We start from the raw sequence: 12494 nt of genomic DNA, 5'->3' as shown, positions 1-12494 counted from the left end.
TCTACTCTGAGGGTTTGAAATGTCAAATGCAATGCAAAATGCAAAACCTTCAATGTCATCCTAACTGAAAAGGCAGGCGACAGCTAAGTATAACACCATCTACAGTTTGATTTCCATGTGAACAATAGGAACCTTGAAAAGCTCATGCTAGCACTGTCGCTTGCAGCAAAATGTTCCAGAAAGCCCTTTTCTGTTAGCAAGGTTATCACACTGCTTCCTAATTTAAGAACAACAATTTTCTTTCCACTACTTCTGTGGCCTCATGCTTCAAGTGGTTATTGCAAGCTGTACAATTCTGACCTCAGTATTTTGTACTGATATTGGCACACTCTTTCCATGCTCTATTATGTTTTTGCTAGAAAATCCTTCTGAGGTTCTATTTCTTGTGCAAGGACTATGCCTTTTCCAAAGAATTTTCCCAGGCAGCCTGTGACAGGAGCAGCAGCTAAACCAGCATTACGATGGTTCAGCCCAATGTTGTGCGGTTTTGAAAATTCTCCTTTAGCCACAGTAGGTCGCCATCTGGAAGGTAAGAGTCAGGTATTGTTATTGGGAGAAAGCGTAGGAGGAAATGTTATATATTTGCCTCCACTTTCATCCCAAATAATGTTGGTGCTACTTTCGATATCTACTCTTTCCTGGTAACAACGTGAGATATCAGAGACTGAGGTGTCAAAAGAAGAGGTTCTTGAATAAACCAACCAATTAAAAGCTGCAAGTTATCCCATCCAGAAGTGGGTCCATCCCACAAACACTCATTACCTAACAAATTATTTTGTTAGTCTTTAAAGTGTTACTTGACTGCTTTTTTGTTTTGATAGTATATACACTAACACAGCTCCCTCTCTGTTACTGATTAGGGCAGGGTGAAGAAAATGGAGATGTGAGTGAGGCACACAGTTACCGGAGCTAGGCAAACCCCTAATGACCAGGTAAAAATATGGATTTTTTTGCAATTTGTTTGTTTACAATCCAGCTATAGAAAGAGACCTCATGGGCCATTGCCAATGCATCCATGACTCTGAAATTCTACTTCCTGAAATGATGGTTCAATGTCAACTTGTGTTTTATAGGCAGACAGCCCTTGGCGCATCTCATGGGATAGCCTTGAATGCTTGATAGACAATATGATGCCTTCATTGCATACTTCTGATGTTTACTGTTGGCTGCCAAATCCCAAGGTGGTCTTACACCCGGGGCTTCAAACTCCTGGCCCCAATGGCCAGCTGCAGCCCAAATACTTCCCTAGTCTGGCTGTGAAATATTTTGAAAAAAAGTTATTTAATGAGGCCAGTATGGTTGTCGACCCAGGGCAGAGGTTGGGCAGCACAAAGACACTCACCTTCACTCATGGCGCCCCAGTGCCCACACAGCAGAGAAGCCCCATTGGCTGCCTCCTCTGTGATGCAGACTATGCTGGCCTGGCTGCTGCACTTCTGCAACCAGCAGAGCAGGCAGTGGGTTTCACCTCTGGTTTCTTTGGACGCTCACTACCTTGAGGACACATGAGCTGCCTGATGACCCAGCATGGACCCAACTAGCTACGGAGGGGAAAACTGAAAGTAGTGCAGGGGCAGCCAGCCCTAGTGGGGCCGCAGCACCACCCAAGCTGATGTCCACCTGTTCCAGTCTGGATCCCCACTGCCCAGCAGATGTTGACGGCTGCTGTTAAGGTCCAGGCCGGGGACTTATTGGAGTGGAAGGGCTGTGTCCTCCCTGAACTCTCACAGGATAGCAGTCCCCCACCTCCCTGGACCTCCATTCAGACTGCTAGCTTGCTCAGCTCTGGATAAAGGGAGCTGAGCCATGTTGGACAGCAGGCCTTGCCCTAAGCTAGGGCTGGCTTAAGTACTGATTGTATGCTCAGCACCTGCTAAATGGAGCTGAACCCTGCTTCACTGCAGGCTTTGGCCTGAGTTAGGGATGGCCTGAGTACTGACCGTTTGCTTCCTCAGCCCTGCTGAGAGGAGCTGAGCCCTGTACTGGCTGTTGTTACGTTTGCTCTGTTTTATTGTTCTGGGAAATCCTGAAGTTAAAAAGTACCCCCAGTCCCTGTGTACCTGATTGCTAGGTTTTCAAACCAGGCTCTCTCAGAGCACAGTGGCTGGAACTAACACTGCTGTTACTGAAAACATCAGGATGTGTGACTGCAAAACAGAAGGATACAGATTGGCAGGAATGCTCGCAGATCAGTAGGTCTATATTGGTGTCAACGTTTTCCAACATACATGCACCGAATTTTCTCTTCTGGTAACATAGGGTAGCAACAGGGCTGCAGCTGGGGCTGGTGGCAGACCAATCTTGCTAACAGCACATCAGATGGTGCAAAGTAGCGTGGCAGGGCTAGGCCAGAGGCCCCTGCCAACTGGGAGAAAGGCAGCCCCAAAAGGGGGACAGACCTGCTAAATACCAGCAGAGGGCAGCAGGGCAATTACAAGTAGCTGGGAGGGAGCTGGCTCAGGTGAACTGGGGCCAGCTGACTCCACTGCTGGCTTGAAGGCCTTTAAAACCCCTCCAGCTCGTGCTCTGTCCAGGAGGCAGCATGCTTTTCCCCCCTGGCTGGACCCCGGGAGCCCTGGGTGCAGTCAGAGGGGAGGCCCTGGGGCATTTCATGTGGCTGGCTGGTAGCCATGCTGCTCTGGTAGCTGCTGGGGTACCACATGCAATGGCTGCTGCCTGCACACTCTCAGCTTCCTGCAATGGGGTTTCCGGGTCCGTGCGGCCTTAAGAGCTGCTGCACCCACGGACCATAGAGCTCCACAGGGGCTGGGCAGCACGTCTCTGCCTAACAGCTGATCACCACCATGGCAGACTCCACTCTTCCGAAAGAGCGGGATGCGGAGTGGTTACAAACCTCCTTTTTTGAAAAAGTACGTCAAAAGTGGGGGACCTCTTCCTATTTCCTGTTTGGAGCAGTGATTTTGATTTCTGCGGCACCTACTATCAATTTCATTTTCAAAAGAGCATGAGGCGTGTGTAGCTGCACCGTGCGCTCCTTCGAAAAGGGGCTAGCTCTTTTGAAAGACTTGCCGAGTGTGGATGCAACTACAGGGAGCAGGAGAGCCAAAGAGCAGAAGCCAGAGACGGAGTCAGACCAGCTTCAGGTCAGAAACATCAGGGGAAGGAGTCCCAAGAGGGGAGGATGGGCTCTTTCCCTCAGAGATACTTTGCAAACCCAGGTCCACTGGGGAGAAGAGCAAGATTCTGATCCAAGCAGTGGCCAGGGTAAGAGGGGGCCCTTGTCACAGTAGGAACAATCCATAGGCCCCTTTCATCCACGTGTGCTACTGATGAAGAGACTAGCACTTATAAAGTAGAAAGCCAGGGCAACTGAGACAGCCCTCCTGAGCATCCCAGTAGGCCCAAGCCACCAGGTACTTCTCCCCAGTAACCACCGGTATGCTCTGGTAGAATTATGCATCCCACCTTCGCTCACCATCAGGGAGGTGGAGAAGGATAGGATACAAGTCAGCTCTACAGTAACTCAGTCCTGATACCATTTGGGGTAATTTAAGAGCATACAGCTGTCAGGATCTCCAGCAGCTTTGGTGGAGAGACTTCCCAGAGCGAGCAATAAGACATCCATTCTGATGAGCACTTTCCTTTTCTCCCTGCACACCAATGCATGCTCATCCACGGACCGTTTTTACTAGGACATATTTTTGAAATTCACTGAGCCTTTCCTCATGCCTGAGGAAAGTAACCAGAATATGTAGCTCAAATACAAGGTGTGGCAGATTGTTAGGCATAAAGGTTTCAGACATGCTGCAGGAGACCACTGAGAAGATTTTAAATGAGTCACGAGCAGAGTTTTGAATGTCAGGCTGTCTATACTGCCAGCATAACAGCACAGATGCAGCAGTGCTGCCGCTTCAGGGCTGTGAGGCGGGATGGAGGAAAGTTCTCCTGGGAATAAAACAAAACACCCCAAATGAGGTGTGGGAGCTTTATCACTGGAACGTGACCCCCAGCAATAAAGCACTATCTGTGCTTGCACTTGTCAGTACTACAACTTTTGTCGCTTAGGGGTGTGTTTGTTACACCCATGCATGACTAAAGGTTTAGTGCTGAAAGTGGCAGTGTTGACAGAGCCTAAGCTCCAAGGCTAATCTCTTCTAGGTGTCTTGCAGTTTGCCTTTGAGGACAAAGACAGAGATCAGATGTAGTGTGACCTGTCTGTTGAAAGTGTTCACCCATGTTGACAAGGTGTATCTATCTTTTAGTCCTTCTATCATTTTTTGGTATGAGTTGATTTCAGAGTGTGGCAATTCTCTAGTTTCACCCACAAAGGGGTGGGGGATTTGAGGCATTAGCTGAAGTGTATGGCATGCTGTGACAGGTTTTTCCTAGGGACAGGAGCGATGGGTTCTTTAAAAGGTGTGTTGTGTTAAAAAGGTTTTGATGAGGATAATAGTGGAGTAAGTTTTATATCTATTGTTCTGACAAAGTCAGTTGTTGCATTGCATTGCAGCCTGGTCTGTGGGGACATTGCTTGGGATGAGGTTTGTTGTTTGGACTGTTATTTGAAGGGCAAGAAGTGTGTGTGACAGTGGAAGAGGTTCTGAAAGATTTATTTCAGGGTGTCATTTCCATTCATAGTAGTCCACCTGGCAAACTGTTTCTTCCTGCACATACACACCACTTTCAGTCTGGCTCTTTTTGTGCTCTGCAGCTGCTTTATCCTCTGCTACTGTTGCCTCAGACAAGTTGCCATTCAGTCCGAGGAACCATAACCAGCACAATTGTAAGGTAACTTTAATAATCCATCTGATTATAAATATTTACAACCCCAGCTAGACCAAGCAGTTAGTGCATAATGAGGGCCTTGCCAAATTCAGATCATTTTGGTCAATTTCATGGCTATACAATTTAAAAAAAAATCACAAAGTTCATGATTTCAGTTATTGTCACCTTTACTGCTGCATTGCATCTTGTGGCAGTACTATCTTTGAAGCTGGGTGGCCAGAGAGCAGCAGCTGCTGTTCCACAGCCCAGCTCTGAAGGGAGCACCATTGCCAGCAGCAACACACGCAAAAAAGGATGGAATGGTGCAGCATTGTTGCCCTTACTTTTGTGCTGCTTCTTTCAGAGATGGGTACTTGGCCAACAGTGGCTAACCTTGCCACCCATTATCGCCATCTTTATTTCTGCTCTGTTGCTGGCAGTACCGCCATCAGAGCTGATCACCTGGCTAGCAACTGCTGCTTTTCAGCTTCCCAGCTTTGAATGTAGTGCATAAGTAAGGATGTCAATACCACAATCTCCTATGATAACCCTGCAGCCTTCCCCCAACCTCCTTTTGGGGTGGGAGCCCTAGATTCAGAAATTCTGGTCTCCTCTGTGAAATCTGTATAGTAACAGGACAAGGTACACAAAAGACCAGATTTCAGGGTAGACACCAGATTTCAGGGTCTGGGATGCATCAGCTATCCCTTCCAAGGCAAGCCAAAATACAAGTATTTTGTTCTTGGAACAGCTTGGCCAAGCTGAAATTGGCAACAGTTAGGGGCTATCTGGAGCCAGAGCTACACATGACTTTTGCTCCCAGATGGAGTCCCAATGTCTTCACCAGCCCACTAACCAGGGAAAAAATCTATTACATGGACCCAGATATAAGAATGAAGTCTTGTTCTCTACATGCAGAATGTGTGAGGGATGGTCACTCACTTGCTTTTGCTGCAGTAGCAAATAGTTTTTTTGTGCACATACAAGATTGGGCACCCAAGAAGGAAATTCTGAAAACAGGGTCCTATCAGAAGATTCATTTTGCTTACCATTTATTTTAATAGCACAAATAAAGATAAATTGAGAAGCCACAAGAGCTGCTTTTGGGTAAAGGATAAACAAACACTGGTTAAATACAACATTGGACAACTTAGGGGGCAATTTTCAAATATGCAAAAGACAGGTAGGTATTCAACTCTCATTCAGAGTCAAAGGGAGTTAGATGCCAGTCTTTCACCTTTAAAAAATACTTCTTCATTTCACATCTTTACATAGCCAATAGCAACACTATGGTGCGGCAATAGGAAGGAAGACAGAGAAATAGCCCATGATGCAAACACATTGACAGGTGGGTGGACAGATTTAGATGGGCCACTGCCAGGTTAGATGGGTTGGAGACCACTCTGTCAAATATAAAGGCAGAAGGAGAAAGGGCACTAGCTAATTGGTGTAGAGGAATCTGTGTGCTGCTTGTTCCATAGGACTATCAGTATTACACTCAAGGAAAGCTTTACTTTACATTTAGGCTGGCCAATAGATTTTGAATGTGAGCATTCACCATTGAAATATCTTTGATTAAAAAAAAAAAGGCTTCCAAAAATAAGGCATGGGAGGCTGAAAGGAAGATGACTCTACCATTTAGACATGGAGACACAGACAAGCTGTGAACCAAGCTGTTTAATCAAGTCCATGCTGTCATAGCATAAGCAGGTTAGAACTTTCCTTACAGAGAACAGAATAGCTCAGTATCATTTCACAGGGGAAAGAGATTGAAAGAGCATATTAAGTACAACTGCTGCTATAAATAGAGGCAAAAAAGCGGCAAAATGTAGCAAGCATCAGAATAAAACCCTGTACTTGGTTTAGGAAGTGCCCATAGTAATATGTCACATGAGAGACCAACTGTCAGGGAAAATCATTGCCGACAAGGGTGATTTATCCTCACAGTTATATACCCACAGGCATCAGAAAAAATTAGTCATTCTCCCAAGACATTCATATTAGTCATTAATCTAAGCCTTTGAATGCCATGGTTAAGATTTAGAGGTATGGTGACCAGACATCCTGTTTCAGAAGAATAGTCCTGTATTAAAGCCTCTGGCATGTGTCTTGGGTCTCTCTTAAAAGTAGGTGTATTTTCTGCCTTCTCCTCCATCAGTACCCGCTGGTCCTGCTGATGGCCAGATCCCTACTCACCAGCTGCCCATCCACCAGTAGCTAGTTGCATTGTCCAATGGTTGACTACAAGGGGAGGCGTACTAGACTGCTTGGTGAAACTGCCTGAGACTAGGCCAGTCCTCTCGCTAGTCCATCAGTGTAGACCTCACCGTATGCTGGCCCTGGAGTGGGGTGGGGGAAGTGATTTCCTGGTTCTCATCCTGAAACTGCAGGGGCTTAACACCCCTTTCACCCGTGCCCTCCCACACTGCCCGGGTCTTGCCCTCAGGGAGCACAGAGCTGCTCTGGTCCCTAGGCACCTTAGCCTGGCTGAGCCACCTCTCTGGCAAGACTCCCAGCTACAGCAGCCCCTGCGGTCAGGTTCCCTGGGTCCTGGTGCCAAACTTGTGCCTGTGTGGTAGCTGGGGGACAGGTGGCAACTGGATTACGTCAGTGGCCCGCAGCAGCCTGGAGTTGTTAGCTGCCTTTCAACAGTGAGTGAGCAGGAACGAATGATCTCTGGAAAGATGTAGGCCAGGTCGTCCATTCCCGCTACTCCCTCCCCTGTGGCTAGAAGCAGCTCCTCACTCCTTTCCTCACACAAGGACAAAAAGCACTGAAATAGGCACTGTGGATGTAGATACTATTTTGAAGTAGCTAAGTGCTATTTCAAAATGCAGTTGTGTGTAACCAGCATTATTGTAAAATAAGCTGTTCCAGAATAGCTTATTTAGCAATAAGGCTGCTCTGTAGACATACTTTAAGGTGCTAAAGGACTGTTGGTTATTTATGAAGCTACAGACTAACACAGCTACCCCTCTGAGACTAATTGCTCTAACAAAAAAAAGTCACACAGCCCACACAAGCTGATAAAGCACACATTCAACCTTAATCTTTCAAGAAGTTCAGTCAAATGCAGTAGGCTGCACTCTAGGGCTACGTCTACACTACAGAGATCTTTCGAAAGAAGCCCTTCCAGAGGATCTCTTCCAGAAGAGCTTTTCGAAAAAATGCATCCACGCACAAAAATGCAGATCAAAAGAGTGACCTGCTCTTTTGAAAAAGATCATCCACACAGACCTGGTGCTTTCGAAAGAATGGGCCAGGGATTGAAAAAAATCAAGTCCCATGAGGCCTGCTCTTTCATTTACACATTTTCTTTTAAAAGAAGCTTTCGGAAGAAGGTGCTCTTCCTGAAATGGGAGAGACAGAGTTCTTTCAAAAGGAGTGCCACGTTCTTTCGATTTACTTTTGAAAGAACACTTTTTGCGTATAGTCTCAGCGGGATCTTTCAAAAGAGGCCCCTTCTTTCAAAAAAATCTTTCAAAAGACCTTGCTGGAATACACGCAGCCTGGGAAAACAATTGCCTCAGAAAGAAGAGAGCTGACCTAAGGGAGCAGATGCAGCATGACAATTGGAGAAGTAGCAATCCATGTTCTCAGAAATCTCCATTGTTGTTTAGAAGAGCAGTTCCATTGCACTGGAATTTGAGAGTGGAACCTTCCACCTTTAGAGAAAACCCTCCTTAATGAGTTTTTGCACCAATCTTCCTTTCCTGAAATGGTGCTCTGCTATCTTAATGAAACATTTAAGTTACTGCAAATTAGTCAGAGGAACAAGAGGTGGAAAATACTACATTGGTGTGATTTTCCTTCTCAGACTGAAAATTAAACATTACCTGACAATAAGCTTCAGCACAAATCATCATCATCATAGCAGGAGATACAACTACAGAAAAAAGGTCTAGACCAATATAGTAATGACTTAAGTTAATTTCCTTCCCATTCTGAGATCTCACCATGGGTATAATTATACTGCAGTTGTGATTGTTGCCAATGAAACAGCTTGTGATACTGCAATCCATTCTGGGTTGTTGTGGGAAGATGCGCAAGGCTTTAACCACTATATTGGCAAACTGGGAATATTTATTGTTTTTGAAAATCAACTTTCCTAGACATATCTATATCTATTTATGATACAACACAGAGCTACTGAAGACTGACAAAGAATTAAAGAAATGGCGCTGTTAGCACAGAACCATCCTTTCCTAATAACCAGAACCGCTAGTGTCAAAAACGCAGGAGTACGCTGTAAATGCACCACTAGATTTATACTGAGTGAGCAAGTAGGTGGGTGGATGAGCAGCTTGAATGGCCCCAAGCTATGTGTGCATGATGCACTTTTTATTAACTTCCCTCGGGTGCATTCACTTTTATGAACATATAACTCATATCTAAAGCAACCAGCTTCAACTGCATTAACTTCTGGGACAGCAGAACACACTAATATGTACAAAACACCCTATTTAACAAACCTGTCTTTATTCTTCTGCCATACTTTATATTAAACTGGGAAAAACACTGCTTTCTTTTAAGGGACTGAAGTATTTTCCCCAAATTCTCCAGCATATCTATATTTTCTTTTGACCTGTTGTCATTCATTTGGGACAGATGCGTTACCCTTGCTAACTCAAAGAAAGTTATGCTTAAGTTCAACCCCACAAAGTTATTGTTCAGAATAAAAGAGCCCCCCCCACCTGATCCTATTTTCTTCACCCTGCCCTGCCCCGCCCCAGAAATTTGTTCTAGGAAAAGTATATAAATATCTAAATGCTAGCTATTTTCCAAAAATATCTTTTAGGTTTAGGGCCCAATTCAGCAAACAAAATAATTAACTGTGTGTGTAAGACCTCAATGGAATTTAAGCATATGCTTAGTTGCCCTGATACATCACAGATGTAACAGCCCCCTCCAGCTTCCATCGATTTCAGTGGGTCATGACCTAAGCTTCATGAAAAATTAATAATTAAGTCACAGAGGGGAAGTTACAGAGAATACAGGCGAACGTTGTGTTCTCAATTACAAAGCTATAATTTCCCTTTGCTTCTTTGGGTGTTACATGCTTGCAAGTGATGGCAGAACGTGATCTGGTAGAGACAAATATATATGCCTAAACAATCAATACAGAAAATAGAGCTGGTTATAAGTTAGATATTTTGCTGACCTGTTTACGGATTGAGAGACTGCCTATCTAAATAGTTCCTGTTCTCATGGGCACACAGACATCATATCTGAGCCCAGCCTGTTACATTATAATTATGAGCCAAAGTATAAAGTGTTAAGACAGCATTTTATATTCTAAATGTAAAGATTTAATGTAATATTTATACAGCTACAAAAGTTACAATTATTAACTTCATCATCACCAGCATTATTGAAATATCAGCACAGCTGCATATCCATTTTCTATAAAGAACAGCTGAGCTGTCTCTCAGTACCAAGAGATCATTTCACCATTGGCAACTATCGGACTTAAAAAAAAAATTCATGACAACTTGAAAAAATACACTTTGAAAAATTTGCCTTTGAGCAAATCCCTGTCATCAGTTACAAACACTTGGCCAACACAATTCCAAATTGTAGCTTAGGATCTTTTAGGACACACAGGCTACTTTGTGGCCTCATAGCAGCTTCCCAGGGGATTCTGCCCATCAGTTTCCTGAAGGAGTCAAAGTCTGCTTTTCTGAAGTCCAAGGTGTGTAATTTGATACTCTCTTTCCTTCCTTTGGTCAGGAGACAGTAAGCAATATCAGTGAGCAATACTAGGAAGTGATGGCTGAGTGGTCTGAACATCAACTTTGGAATATCAACCTGTCTTGGAATTTTAGATTTAAATCCCAGAAGGGCTGCCTGAACGGTCTCCTGGATGCTAAAGAAGTTCTCTGAAGTTGAAAGTGCATGTATATTTTGAATAAGAACTTCCAACCCCAATTGGTTTCCACTTTGTGGCTGTGTCTACACGTGCCCCAAACTTCGAAATGGCCATGCAAATGGCCATTTCGAAGTTTACTAATGAAGCGCTGAAATGCATATTCAGCGCTTCATTAGCATGCGGGCGGCAGCGGCGCTTCGAAATTGACGAGCCTTGCCGCCGCGCGGCGCGTCCAGACGGGGCTCCTTTTCGAAAGGGCCCCGCCTACTTCGAAGTCCCCTTATTCCCATGGGTGGAGGAACAGAACTCATCTAAGCAGGCAAAACTGACACTTGGGCCAGTGTTACACTCAACCTTAAAATCAATTGTAGATACACAATCCCAGCAATGGCAATTGTGTAGCTGGAGTTAACTTATCTACAATCAACTTACCTGGCTGTCCTCACAGAGGGAAGTCAACAAGAGAAACTCTCCCACTGACCTCCCTTATCCTCGAGATATTGAGGCACACAGGGTCAAATGTGGACCCAATAGTTCTAATTCCACACATCCCTACTAGATACATGAAATCAAACCCCAGAAGGTTGACCCTGATTGGGTCGATCTTCTCAGATCTTCTGGCCTGAGCATTTGGGTGTGCGAAAAAGGACGTAAGCCTGGGAAGCATTAAGAGGGACACAGAACTCTGAGGTGGGGGAGGTGAGAGAGGGAGATGCTGGTTCAGAGAAAGTAGGGGGGTGGGGGGCATTTCTCAGACTGTTCTCGTACTTAACATTCCATTCTCCAAAGCAGCTGCTCATGTTACCCCTGGGCAGTGCTCTTTCATTACTGGCGCACACAGAGCAAGGCAGATCACACAGGGACTGACTGACTGGGCAGAGATTACAAAAACCATCAGACATTTACATATCAGAACCTTTCTGCTGCTTTTCCCTGAGCAAATACATTCACTAAGAAAGGGAAAAAAAATCTCACTGTTATGCTGCCATTCTCCTGCCTCACTCGAACTCTGTCTCTGGGCAGCAAGGCACAGCAGGCTTTCCTTGCTATTTTTATTATTCATCATCACTCTGAAGCCACAGATCAGCTGGTAATATTAAGTGTCTTTGCACCCATAGCTCTGTCTTGTGATGTGCATGCTAAAGAGCTTCTATTAGTTTGGTATACATAGACTGCAAATATGTCCAATGACTTGTTGTCTGAGAACTGCTGTGAAATAAACACCAGCAGCTGTGATTGTGAATGTAGGCTTTAATGTGCCAGAAGCTGCAGCACAACAAGCATCACACAGGCAGACTCTGTGGAAGCATTTCCTTTACTGTGTGCTGTGGAACAAGTCCATGTGATGAGGGCAGATTCGCTAAGGCTGATGCACGAAAAGTAAGAACAATGAGAAGTCCTGTGGCACCTTATGCCTCTGACAAAATTGAGTCTTTGCCCATGAAAGCTTATGCTCCGAAAATTCTGTTACTCTATATGGCTCTTTAGCTAATTCATACAGGCAACTTTTTATTTCTTGTCAAGATATAAGCCCAGTTTGATTGGAGGGAAAATGCTAGCATGCCTATTATTCTGGGGATAATTCAGTTTCACAATGAGGCAAAAGGCCTGGCACAAATACGTTTAAAAGTTTAATGAAAACAGAAGGCAAATTTACTTCAATAAGTACAACGTATTACAGCTTTCCTAATGAATCAAACTAAACAGTACACAGGAAGAACTAGGTCAATTACTGCCTTAGAGGCAAAACATTAGCATGTGAAACAAATACTATATCAGCCAAAGCTTTAATATATTTATTTATCCCAAACCAAATAAATAATTGACAATCACATTATCAAATGCTTTTCAGGTTTCCTACCCTTTGAAAATAGAGGTTTTTTTTGTTTTGTTTTGTTTT

The sequence above is a fragment of the Carettochelys insculpta genome, chromosome 12 (assembly GCF_033958435.1).
Source record: "Carettochelys insculpta isolate YL-2023 chromosome 12, ASM3395843v1, whole genome shotgun sequence".
Taxonomy (NCBI): Eukaryota; Metazoa; Chordata; order Testudines; family Carettochelyidae; genus Carettochelys; species Carettochelys insculpta.
This window is presented reverse-complemented; position numbering follows the sequence as displayed.